Below are 13775 nucleotides of genomic sequence, written 5' to 3'. Positions count from 1 at the left end.
AGGATGCCTTCATATATGAGGGAAGTGGCAGAGCGGAGAGCAGAACCAAAGAGCGTTCATCCTGCCCAGGTCTAGAACCTCTTCGCTGCCTAAGCTGGGCGACCAGTCTCCCCTCTTAGTTAATGAGGTGCTACCCTGCACAGACTAATCCAAAGTGCTTGCGTTAGTCGTCTTCCATGAACCGGTCTCTGAAGAACCTTGAACCTTTGAAGTCTAAGGAGGCTTAGATTCAGTTGTATAATGTTAAACAATATGAATATCTTCTCTTCCCTGCTCAAGTTTTCTGAATCTTGAGATAACATCAGGGAAAACTCAGGAACTTTACCCTCTAGCATTCTCACACAAAATACAAATGCTCAACCCCCATCTTAAACTGCCAGACTGTTATAAAACTAAAATAAAGCTGAACGTTAACAAGTGTGCTCTTCGCACAAAAAAAATATCTCAGTTTTGCTCAAGATGCAAGTTGTTATTATTTTAAGATAACATACAGCATTAGCGCCTGCTGAACTACAACATTTATAAACCATAAGTCTGCTGACAGTTGGCAGCAGTGGTGGATTTTGATTAAGTAGGCAAGCACACTAGAAAAACGAAAAATTCTGTTGAGCCTCTGTATTTATCTTTTCTCCAGACAGAAGGGTGGGCGAGCAGCTGCCTCCACAGATGAGTGTAATGCAGCTCCTTGGCCAATATGCATTTCAAACAGATTAAAGAAGCCCAGGGTATATTTTTGGTTTTTAGGGAAAAATAAAAAAAGGGAGAAGATGAGAGAGGAAATATTAACAACCTAATCACAGCCAGCCACCTACAGACTTCAGGTTTTGTTTTTTCAGGGGGGAAGTGTCCAGTCTCCATGTGTTTTTAACTGCGTATGCAGGCTTGTGAAAATCTAAAAAGATGTTGTGAAAACTCAGCTTTGTTATCCATCAAATACACCACCAGTAATTGATATAAAATTGGCTGGGAATTTTCTACCAAAGTCATTCTTTCTTGAGTGTTATATCTTTGTACAGGAAAACAGAGAAATTATGGAAAGTTTACGACATTCCATTAAAATCATTGGGGATCTATGAATTTACCACATGAAGACAAGTAAGAATCTATGACAAAATCTGCTGAGCTTCTGTTTGCCCAGTAGATGGCTTAGAATATCAAAACCTGTATCTCCAGGACACTTCACCTCATCCTTCATCCATTTAATGGTCAAAACCATGGGATGGTCCTCAGGGTCTTGACCTCCAATTCCCATCCAATTGGAGGGGAAATTAGTAATTACTCCATTATTTTATAAAATTGTTTCTTTGTTTCCTTAAGATTAAAATGAGAAAGGAAAATAATAAAATTTACACATAGTAAGGTTACCAAAGGAAGAATTTGAGGAATAAATAAGTAAATTCAGGTGCCACTGGTAATGTGAAAACCATCTTCTCATCTGACAAGTAAAAGACTGACTTGACAATGTTCGGATTTGGGAGGTTTTTCATTCTTAAACTAGATATGGAACTTATAGGATGGAGAGATGGTCTTAAGTCTTTATGAGTGCCATTGCAAAAGCAACATGAACTCTGAATTTTATTGCTAAAATGACCTAAATAGTGCACATTACTAGATGGAGATGATTTCAAAGGCATGGATGTTCTCAATATTGTGAGCTGGTGAGCAAAGCATGAGCTGTGTAGAAAGCTTGCAGAGATTTTCATCAATGAAGCAAAATTTTTGGAGAGGATTCAATCTACTCTTCACTTTTGGGACCTTGAAGTTTCCAAAGCCTATCTTAACAGTAATTGATGTAGCCAAATACAGCAGCAATATTTAAGGATGGCCTTACCAACACTGAAAAACAACCATTGAGATTTAAGTTTTAATACAGCTTTTTAATGCAGTCTCCCTGCTAAGCAGATGTTCCATCTGGCTTGGCTGGTGTTTTTCCAAGTTTTCTGATTTCTTGACCTGTCTGTGCAGATGTGGATTGTGTAATTAATTCATATTTATTTTATTAAGCAAAAGCAGTGAAGGGGAGCAATGCTAGTTTGATAGCCCTGAAAAAGGCGGTCAGCATTTGTAGAAACTGGTAGAGCAAATTTCAAGTCTATTCTTACTGTCATTCCAGTCCTGAAGCAACCAATTACAAATTGCTCAACAGAGTTGTGGAGATGATGCTCCTCTGGTTCAAAGCCAGGATTCAGAAATGGAAACTATTCTATTGAACTGATATAGCTAATATCTCCCTGCTAGATGTTTATAAGTACATTTAAAATAGTAAACAATATTATCTAGGCATCCAGTCTTTCATATACAAAACATATGTGATTTAAGTATTTCACAAAGTAGTACAATTTGCCCATTTACTTGTGGAAAACTAAAACACCAGACGGCAGGGACTACCCCAAGGTAACCCTGCAGACCAGCAGCAGAGCTGATAATTGAACTTCTGAACTGTAGTCCATGCTCTACCCTTTAAGTTACTTAAATTGTTACTGATAAATGTCACTTATAGTCTCCCATGTCCTTTAACTCTAACACTACAGCAAATTGTCAGCTTACAGTAACACAGAAAATGTGACTTCCAAATCTCACAATATGAAGGTGTGATGAAAGATATAGCAATGAAAGAACAAGGAAGCAGACGTCTGCTGATCCACATACCAGTCAACTTGGTTCACAGACATGCAACAACTGCTCTGTGTGTAGGGTATGGAGAGTGGACCATGCCCTGTGAAAGAAGGCACGAGGATTGTTCTAAAATCTGCTTTAATAAATAAATAAATAAATAGAGAAAATTGAACTTATTGGTAGGGCTGAGAAATGGAAATCAACATAAAGAATGACAGGGGAGAAGAGCCATGAGAAGAAGAAAAATAGACCCTAGCTTATGTTGCTCTCTGACCTGAAATATACAGTCATGAGCTAGTCAGGTGAGAAATCTGCACAATCTTGAGAATAAAACTCAGCTGTCATCTCATAATAAAAGTGACTAGTGCCTCTGGGAATAAAGAACAAGCTATAGCTAAGCAACTTGCAAGGGCTGTTTATCATCACACAGTGTTGTATGTGCTTTTCATTTGCATGTTACTTTTTTTCCCCCTTTCAAATTGCACCCATAAGTCATGGGGGAAAAAATCTCAATATTCAGCTCCATTAGACAAACTTATTCTTTGAAATTCAGGGCAAGGAGCATATGGAAATTCCTACACTGAAGAACAGACACTACACCCAGAATAAAAATCAGCACTGTGCAATATTGAAATGAGTGCCATTATGGGTTATTTTGAATCAGACCATGATATGATTGCAATTCAATTACCGCCTCTGCTTTGAAGGGCCAAGTAGCTTGGAGAACACAAAGTTAGACCGTAAGGACTAAGAGAACAAAGGATCTGTGTTGATTGTTATTCCTGGTAATTCTTTTCTGGCTTGATGCTTATAACCTGTTCTGAGAGCCCTGAGGTTACATATGGTAAATGTTTTTTATGTCATGGTTGTGGAGCTAGTCCATTCTTCAGGATTTCTTGTCAAAGACACAGTATGGGCAATTGATTTCTTAAGTAGCCTGTGCATTTTTGGCAGAATCAGCCTTGTTTGTAACTTGCTCTGAATCTCTGATTTATAGTGAAAACTTATTGAGTAAACTAATTTAGATCTAATTTGCATATTCTTCTTCTTTATTTTTTAGCCTGCATTTCTACTTGTCTATGTTCAAAGGCTTTTTTCTTCTTTTGTTATAATATACACCTTGTCATAAAAATATAATGTGAAATTCTAGGGTGAGTGCATAGTCAAATGATGTGGACCCAAATAGCACTGCCATTATAACAAAATGGGTAAGACACCGAGTGCTCAAAATTTAAAATGTGGCCTTTATAGTGCTGGGTGACAGTAAGATAAACATTCAAATCTGTTGGTCACCAGGAATCACTTGTAGAAGCAGTTTATAACACAATTTTTTTTGTTAAAATTTTGCTACGACTTTTTTTCCCCCCCAAACTAAAACATAGTCATCCTCAAGTACGTTTTGCAAAGGGCTAAGTGCATCCTTTATGGCAATAAGAACTGGGGTTTTTAGTTTGTGTTGCTGAGGTTGCACAGTTTGTTTTACAGGAGCTTTTGGGGTGGGAGTATTCCTTTCCTAAAATAAATTGTATTCGTTAGAGTAAAAACTCAGTGATGTTCCCATGGTGCAATGTGTCTAGTTTCAAACCTGGACAAAACCTTTCCTGGTAATTTGTGTATATGTATATGCTTTTTCTTCATGTGCTACAGGCTATGGATGTGGGACTCTGCAGACTCTAAGTAGGTACAAGAGTTGATTGACTAGGACAAAACAGACAAAAAAAATTGATGCCGTATTTCCAATTCAGTGAAAGTGCATCTGGTTTTTTTTTTTAGTTCTGCTCCTCTTTGAACAGCTGCTGTATGTTAACAGTTATAGATCCATTTTTGTCAAGTATTAGCTGAATTCATTTTTCTAAAGAAAACAAGAGAGACAGCTTATAGTGAATGAAACCTGCATGGATTTGTAAAAGTCAGATAAGCCTTTTAAGTTGTCATCTGGTTTGAAACAGAAGAGTTTGCTTTCTAGAACAAGACTGTAACATTTAGACTATGTCCTTTGAAGGGGACAAAGCATGGCCATTAAGCTCCAGAAGCAGATGAAATTGCAAAGCAGGATTATTGTTTTCCCTCATTGCCATCAGGGTAGAATGAGTGAGTGATTTTCTTACTATTGAAAGAATTTACTCTAGGTCAGTGTTCCTCAGCCTTGAGTCTGTGTTTCAGTGGTGGTCCTGAGAGTCTCTAGTGGCCTCTGAGAAGGTGGTTTACAAAATAATTATAAAAAAAACAATTCAACCATCCCTTTCCCCTCCAGATTTTAAACACTCCCAAGGAAGGAAGCAAGGAATAGGAAAAGCATCCTACATTCCACCTTATTTTTATCTAGTTACAAATAAAAATGATTGTGTGACATAGCAAAGAAGGTTGAGAAGTGCCACTTTACATGGAGAGCTTAGGAGAGAAGGGTGAATCGTTTCGTTTTCACTCCTCTTCTTTGCCCTCTGAAAGCATTTTCATCTTTGACTTACTACAATCCAGGTCATTGCCAAAGGCAACGTAAATCAACCAAGTTCATGTATGATCCTCAAAGTAACATGCAGCTTCCAAAGCTTAGAAGGTGATGGAGATGTGAGCAGAGATTACTTCTCATATGTTACCTTAGAATTAACCAGCTAATTTTGAAAACTGTAAAAATCAGTAGTGCACCAGTCTACAATTAAATGTGTGATCACACCTGACACCGTCGTGTTCTTCCTGTTGAAGCCTCCTGAGAAAAGATGACCTTCGTTATTGAAGTTCATTGTCAGCCTCATGCAGTCACATGAGATGTCACATTAGCTCTGATTTCTGTCAGATAATCCCTGTGGTCTGTTATTTGGCCTTCTCAAATTGCTGGTCATCTTCTCACACTGCAGAGCTGGCCTGAATGTCCAACAGGACTGACGTGAATTCTCAGTCAGTCAAAGCCTTGTGTGGGAATTCTGTTTTGTTGTGCTTTAACCTATTGGTATGCGAATGCCCACTCTGCTGGACGACAGACTTAAGAGTGTTTAATTGAAGGATAGCAGCTAATTCGTGTAAACCCCTTCTCATTTTCTCACAGCACGTTCCTGTTGTTTAAGTAATTTACAAAAAGAGGGTATGAGCATCTTAATTTAATTTAATATAAAGAAGCACTTGTAGGTTTTGACTTTCTTTTAAAAAGTTGTGCAGTTGATATTTGGTTGCAATGCTTACAAACCTGCACCTGCTCACATCCTGTTCATTTTGCACAAGCATCTCCACAGTTCCTGTAACTCTACATTTAAGGACTTTGATCCAGGGTTGAAATGAGCAGTGCAACTCTGCTCTCCTGGAAAATGTAAGAATCCTGAGTCGAAGTATTGATTTAGAAGATTTAAACGTTCTCCCAGTTTTTTTTATTACGAAAATATACATCCCCTTCCTTCCAAAGGAAATATATCTACCCAGTGGGTAGGAAATAACACAAGTAGAGATGCTTCTCCTTTCTCTTATACTAATGTAGTGCTTAAAAAAAAACTTGTCCTCAAAAGAATCACATGTTCAGGAATCCCACCTTGACACAACCATAGGAGATCAAACACAGGAATTATCTGCACTGGTATCAATTGATGCATAAGGTTTGTCGATCTGCAGGTCTATTATACTGATTGCTTCCTCCAAAAGTTTTACATATGAGTATTAACTTGCTGGAGCTTTGATAGAGGGAGCACTTTATAGATACAGAACCTGTTTCTGTGTATTTTGTGACCCTTTGTCAGCAGAAGCAGAGGACATCACTTTAATATCAAACTTTACGTAGTTGACTGGCAGTTCTCTGAATGCCTCTGAGCCATCTTTGGCTACTCAGAGTCAGAGTAGCAGTAATATTTTCCCATAATTCGTTCATCACATAGTTCAGCAGAGTTGCTTGGTAATGTGAATCCTCCTGGCGTGATGATGATGATGATGATCTGCATCTCTCAGCTCAACCATTATTTCCTATCCTTTCAGGCAAATCTTTACTCATTTCCACCAGGATGAAGAAGTCAGGGTACCAGTTTCAGTATGGAAGAGAGGAGGTCTTGATTTTGTAGCCAACAGAACTTAAGCTTAAAGAGAAAGCTTAGGCAGAGATTTGTGTTGCTAGGGAGATAATGCATTTGTAGCCAGATTCAATTTGTGGTTGCTCCTTTGTAAATATTTCCTAATTCACCTTTTTAATATGAATTCTATTCCTTTCTTACACGCCCTTTCAATGCATAAATGTGATTATCAATATTTTTTAAAAAATAATAACTTGTAATGATCGCAGCACTGTAACAAAAACAAATTGGATTTGAATTCCATTTTAGGATTCATTCAATATAAAAATAGGCTTTAAGCATATATGCAGTCTTTGCACATGCCCCCACACTTACAAGAGATATAATGCAACACTTTGTTAATGGCTCTAAAAGCAACCATAGCAAAAGGAAACCCTTTAGGATAGAGAGATGTATATAATTAGAGTTGTAAATCTCAGATTAAGTCATTTATCTTTGATTCTTTATGAGATGCATTGTCCTATGCCCCTGCATACAGTCTGTACTCTAGCAATTACACAAAGGCAATTGCTATAAATGCCTTTGCCTTCTCTGGAAATTAGAATTCAAATTTTGTCCTTTCAAACTGAGCAAAGAATGTCTCTGAAATTAACATTCAATACATAACATGGAATTATTGCCACATCCATTTCCTTCAGCTCAAACTAAAAGCCATCCCTAACACGGTCAGTTCAGTCACCATTTCCTCTTGAAAAGATGCAAGCTGCAAGCTGGTTTGCCTCTCTCACTATATTAACAGTGCTTTTTTTTTAAAAGCCAGTTATACATCCTGGAGCCCAAACTCACTGGGAAGTTGCTATGTTAAAATATACTGGGCTGTGGCTGAAAATTAAGAAAATAATAAATAGGTTTTTACTACAAGCTCAATAGTAATGCTTTACAGATGGAGTGGGATGGAGTAACATGTTTTATTTGGGCTATTAAATTTGACAGAGGTTAGATAAGATCTTAATAAGACCTTAGTTCAATTTGCATGAGCGTCTGGACACAGAGCCACAAAAAATCCTAAGAAAGCAAGACACTGACCTATTTTTTTATTGATCCTGGTAGTATGTGAATATGTCATAAATAGTTAACCTGATCTTTGACCTCACATTACCTTCAGTGCTCAGTTCATTAGCACTGGCATTGATGAGTTGCTTTCTGGGTCTCAAACTGCTATGAAAACTTTTTTGTATCTGCCTTCTTTGAGCCCCATATGTAAGGGAGCTCAAGCCGTGCACAACGACGATATCTTCTGACTTATGACCTCTTTTACACATACTTTTACTTCAGAGAAAAGGAGCAGATAAAGATCATCTGCAATTACAGGCCAACCCTCTGTCAAACACAGGAACCAGTAAAAGAAGTACATGAGGGAAAAACACTGAAGCTGTCTTACCAGTTAATTTTCTAACTGGAGGAAGGCTGGAACCGCTAGCCTTTTTCCTTCCATTCGTTACCTTCCCTTTTAGGTTTTCTTGGGGGATGGGTTGTTTGTTTGCTTCTTTGTTTTGATTTCTCTGATGAAATTGAAGCTTGGTGAAATTCAAGTTACACCACTTTTCTTGTCCTTGGTTGTTTTCTTTGTGACCTAATGACCCAGTAGGCCTCTTTCATACACGCAAACATTTTGCTGTAGCAATCTGGGTCCATGTCATTATTTTCAGTAACTGAAAAATCCAACTTCCACAGTCTTTACCTGCGATTTACAACATTTCTACTTGTTCATAAGAATTAAAGCTCACAAGTGATCATAAAGGAATAATTCCAAAGAGGATGATATTGTCCATTTTCCAGTCTCAGTGCACCTCTTTTGCTGAGCAGATTCCAGTGTCAGGACCGCTTCCTAGTGGAAAACACTCAGAAGGTATTTTAAAAGTTTCTGGTGTCTTTTACTGCTTTTTGTTCTCAGGCTGAGTGAATTAATGAGAACTAGACAGGGTCTAGCCTCTTCCAGAACATCTCAGAGCATGCCAAAGTGGACTAATTATCTTTAGAAAAGCACTTGGTCCCTTTGTAGGAATTCCAAGCTATTGTTGTCAGGCTAAGTAATCAAGCAAAAGACTTCACTGTAGCTGAATAAAATTGATTATGTTTCAAGGATTACAGGCAATTTAAGGCATGGTAGGAATGCACTTCCTTTTTTCTATTTTCAGCTGTTTTCCAATTACAAAGTACTCCTGTCCTGGCATGAACATCTGTATCCATTTGGCAAAAGATGCATTTCTGACAGAACAATAAATTCTCTGATGATATTAAAACCTTATTTTTTTTTCATTCCCAAACTTGTATAGACAAGAGTATGAGATGATGCAGAGGGGAAAAATTATGTCATCTCTGATATTGCAATAACCACTTCTTGTCAGCTCTTGATGCTTCTGGTGCATTTCAACACTGAAGGACCCAAAAATGCCTCACACATCAAAATGCACTGTTTTCACTGAGAGCAGGACTGTGAAGACGTTTCCATCCAGTTTCTCCTCCATATGAAGACTAATCCAGGCACAAGTTCATGCATTGTTATCTTTTGTTTTTTTTTCCATCAGCTCCTACTTGTATGAAGTGCTAGGCATCTTCAGTTCTCTGTGTAAGAACTAGGAGTTGGGAGAGCCCTCCACTTAACTAATTTCAGCCTTTCTTTTGGTCAGTCTGCTTAATTAAGGCCATTAGTATCTCAGCTGAAGCTTCTGTGAAACTCTGTCATATTCCTGTGAGAAGAGATGAGATCATAGAATTGGCATGTTCCTCCTGCTAGCGATGTATGTGCATCAGCCGGGAGAATTATGTGAGAATAATAGAAAGCTGCTGCTATTATTTTACCCTGTCTTTTCATTCTCTTTTCATGAATTATTATTCCCTTAGAACCTAAAGATTTATTCAGATGAAGGGAGAAAAATGGAAGTAAAAAATTTTGGTTACTTAAAAAGAGTAATCTTTTTAAAAATACAAAATATCTAGTGAGTCCTAACAGCCGAACACTGCAGGGTACACATTAATGACCCGTTAATGCACTTCTTAGGTGGTAAATGGCCCATTAATGCTCCCATGTCATGCGGGCTTGTATAATTTATTCAAATTTGCAGGCAGGGCATGGGGGAGGAGGAAAGCAACACCATAGAAATGGTTTTCGAGACATTAACATCACAGGTCTTGCTCTTTCTTGGGGGGATTCTTTATAGATGCCTTTCAGCGGCATCCTTTCCCAAAGAAAACCCCATCCTGTAACCAAACAAAATGTCTGTCATAGGGACAAGCTTGGACCATTAACACCTTTAAGCAAAGTGACTGCTTTCTCCCATGTTCTTATGCAGCCCTTTTTCACTTCTGTAGCTTCCCTTCAATAAATAATTTGTTTCCTGGGCTTTGTCCAGTACAATTCCATTTGATAGACCCAGAACTTCAGAATGGCTGCATTTCTTTCGCTAAACATTAGTGTCCTTAGTCATGGAAAACAAGACTTGTCAGGCATCAAGAAGGTTTTGCTAGTCAGCTTCCTATTAGTGGGGCATGAGCAGGCAGCTGAGTCTACCTGACTGTAGGGAGACCCAAATAACATGACAGCTACAGAGGAATTAAGTGACAGCAAAGCATGGAACCACATTTTGCTCCCAATATCTCTGTGTCTTACTCCCACCACCTTCCAAAAGTTGGGTTCCAACATGGTGCAGTGCTGGTTCAGAGGTGGCTCTGGGCATCACACTCTTCTGCAGCAATAATGGTAAACCCTGCAGAGAAAATTACCATCACTGGCACCTTGCGCTTTCCCAAGACTGGAATTGCTGTGGCTGTTGGCCAGGCCAGTAGTGATGGTGAAGTGATCTCCCAAGCCTGGCAGGACCTTGGAGTGGTCTGGGTGTGACTGCACAGTATTTCCAGGCTCCACACCTTCACTCTCAGCTAATGTCTGTGGCATAGATAACCCAAATACACCTGTAGTTGATCCCCTGCCCCTAGGTGTGAGAAATTATACCTGTATCATCTGTGCCAGATGTTTGCCTAACATATTCTTTAAAATCTCCAAGGGCAGAGATTCCTCATCTCCCCACACAACCTATTTCAGGGCTTAGTTATCCTTAGTTTTACAGAATGTTCCCTTTGTCTAATCTAATTCTCCCCTGTTGCAGGTTCAGCCCATTACTATTACTTGTCCCTAAAATAAGCATGCAAAACCTGCTTATTCCTTTTCTCCTTTGCAGCAGGCTTTTATGTACTTTGAAGACTGTTATCTCTTCTTTTAGCCATCTCTTCTGTAGACTGCGCAGCCCCAGATCTTTCAACCTTACCTCATAAGTCTAGTGCTTTGATCTTCCTCACTGCTGGAATGAGTCAACTTTTTCCCTGAAGTGTAGTTTCCAAAGCTCAATACAGTTATAGGTGAGGAGAGAATGACATGGTGTGTCACATGGCTTGCAGCTAAACTACTATTTGTGTTTCCCATATGGTTTATTAAGTTTTTGTTCCTATTCTGCTTTTGACTGTACAACCTCTGGCTTTTTCTTTCTGCAGAAAAGGGACCAGCCTGTGTCTTCCACTTTGCACTTGTAAAAACGGTTGATCCTCAATGTAGAAATTTGCATTTGTTCTTTGTGGGTTACATCCTTTCTCATGTTTACTTATTTAATTAGCTCTTCAGTTAAATAGGTGGTAATAAATAAGAGGAGGGTAGTTCTTAACTTACCACATTAATTTCCACAGTGACCATCTGACCGCAGCTGAAGAAAATTATTGCCTACTTCAAGATTTGAGTGTGAATTTTTTTTATTTTAAATTTGTCATAAATAGGTAACAATTAGCTTTGCATGTCTTTTATACATCAACTTTAAAACTGTAGTAGTTCCTCTATCAAATTCTTCAATTACAATGTCAAAAAGTGAAATCTCTTGACCGTGGTGTTGATCTTTTCTTCATTATGAAATTAGGTTTATAAATCCAGTATTTCAGGGAACAAATATTAAGTTTGGCTCATATTTTAGATGTGACAAAACCACTTGTTTTACCTGAGAGGATCTAGTTTAACTGTGATGTGAATCCTGGTGATATTGAAGACTGCGGCAAATCTCCCATTTAGTTGATCCAGGTTTTAAAACATCTTTATTATGATTCTGCAGGTTATCACCTTGTGAGTATGTGTGTAGATTTTGTGATTACGGTAGGGTAAAGCTGCATCACCCACACGGGAAGCAATGAAAGTCTTCAGAGAGCTGCCTTCACTGATGTCAGTTTAGTTTAAAAAGTGGGAACATGACTCAATATTTAAGGACCTTTTAAGCAATTGCTGACCAATAGTTTATCAGAGCTTTTGATCTAAGTTTATATCTCAAAATGGGTATATTAACAATTGTAAATATGATATGATGTGATATAAAAATATTCATCTGTTAGGTATTTATCAATTAATGTGTAAAGTATGATCCATAGCTTGTCCTGAGTTTGATGTTTATTTGAATAGTGAAATCATGTATGCAATTATAAAAAATAGCATACAACCCATTTTGGTCTTCTTCCATTTATGGATTGTCTCCCAGAATATATATTTTAGTGCCTTATCTACGCTAGTTTTTTTGATGTCCCAAGTGCTTCCAAACTTTACACAACACATGTATTGTTGGACGTCCTGAGTGGCTTAGAAGTCAAAAGGCAGCATTTTCAAAAGCACTTAAATATTTTCAGGTTTTTTTCTTGAAAGGAGATGAAGTATTTTTAGTCTTAGTGAATGTCATTAGAAGTTTTAATTTTAACCTTGAGCTTGCAAGCCATTTAAGTCACACTGAATCTTCCAGAGATTTGGGTCCACTGGAGTCATTAGATGTTTCAAAAGGAAATGTCAGAGCTTTGTTAAATGTGTAGTTATCTTTCTTTTTTTTCCACTTTCCCAATTTAATTGTGTTTTTCTCCTAAATGTCTAAACTTGACCCAGTGAAGGTGGCTAGTGCTTTAGTAACACTGGCTACTTGCTGTCAGCCTCAAGCCACTCTTCTGGCAAGTGTTTGCACAGTCATGTGGATCAAAGTCAGAATCTGATGAAGCTGAATATCCATCCATACTGGTGGTGAGAAAGGGGGAGCAGAAGGAAGAAGTAATGGCGGCAGCTGGTAGTGCTGCTGAAACGTTGAGTATGAAAATATACTTCTAGACATTCACACTGCTCAGGAAGCATCTTTTTCTCTTCCCTCAGATACTGAAGACTCATTTTTCAGCATAGCTTAACACTCCAGCTCAGAGCTCCTTTTTATTGCTCCAGGAGAAGAATGTACTGTATGGTCCTTACTGTAACAGCAACTTCTGCTTTCATCCAGTCTGCCATCGGCTTTATTATTTTTGTTACATCATCTGATGTCTGTCGTGGATAAAAATTGGCATGATCACTTTTGAAATAGATTATGGTAGTATGATGGTACATGATCAGTCACTAAAGAAAGTGGTTCTGTGGTGATATATGTGCTCCTAGTATTAACATTTCCTGATTTTAAGCACTTTGCTTAGTAGTGCTGAGCAGGGGTGTTTGAAAGAGCAGAATGTATCTGACCATACCTGTCGTCTTCAAAGTTCATAACTACTGAACAGCTAAATCCCTTCTAATGGATCTGAAAGTATGATCTATAGCTCACTGCTATCCTGTGAAACTATGGTAAATGGCCCACGACCAGTCTACAGAAACATATTAAATACATTTTGGCTTAAGTTTTTTAGAAATGCCTAGTGATGAAAAGGTATGGACAGATGACAGACGTTCAGCACTCCCAGAAAAATTAGGTCTTCTGCCAGCAGCAGATTTTTCACTTCTGAGTTTAGATCAGCTTAGATAAAGATTTTCCAGGTGAGTCCTGCCCTGTGGATCTCTTACTGTAACACACACTTGGGATGTTAAATCCTAACCTTTATCAGGCAGTCAAATACTATAGATGTCTCTTCCATGCAAGAACTAAGCCATATACATACGTGTGTGTGTGTGTGTGTGTGTGTGTGTGTGTGTGTGTATATCTGAAGGAGCATTGGAGGGTAATTATTTGAGCTGCAGAGTAACCTGAGCTTTTGAGACATCATATCCATGCACTGTGATCAGCATCTTTTTGTTCTCTTCCTGTGCTCAACTGTGCATGGTGGTGGCAGAGGGACAGCTGGAAGGGTGCT

This window comes from Phalacrocorax aristotelis, chromosome 15 (genome assembly GCF_949628215.1).
Source record: "Phalacrocorax aristotelis chromosome 15, bGulAri2.1, whole genome shotgun sequence".
Classification (NCBI taxonomy): domain Eukaryota; kingdom Metazoa; phylum Chordata; class Aves; order Suliformes; family Phalacrocoracidae; genus Phalacrocorax; species Phalacrocorax aristotelis.
This window is presented reverse-complemented; position numbering follows the sequence as displayed.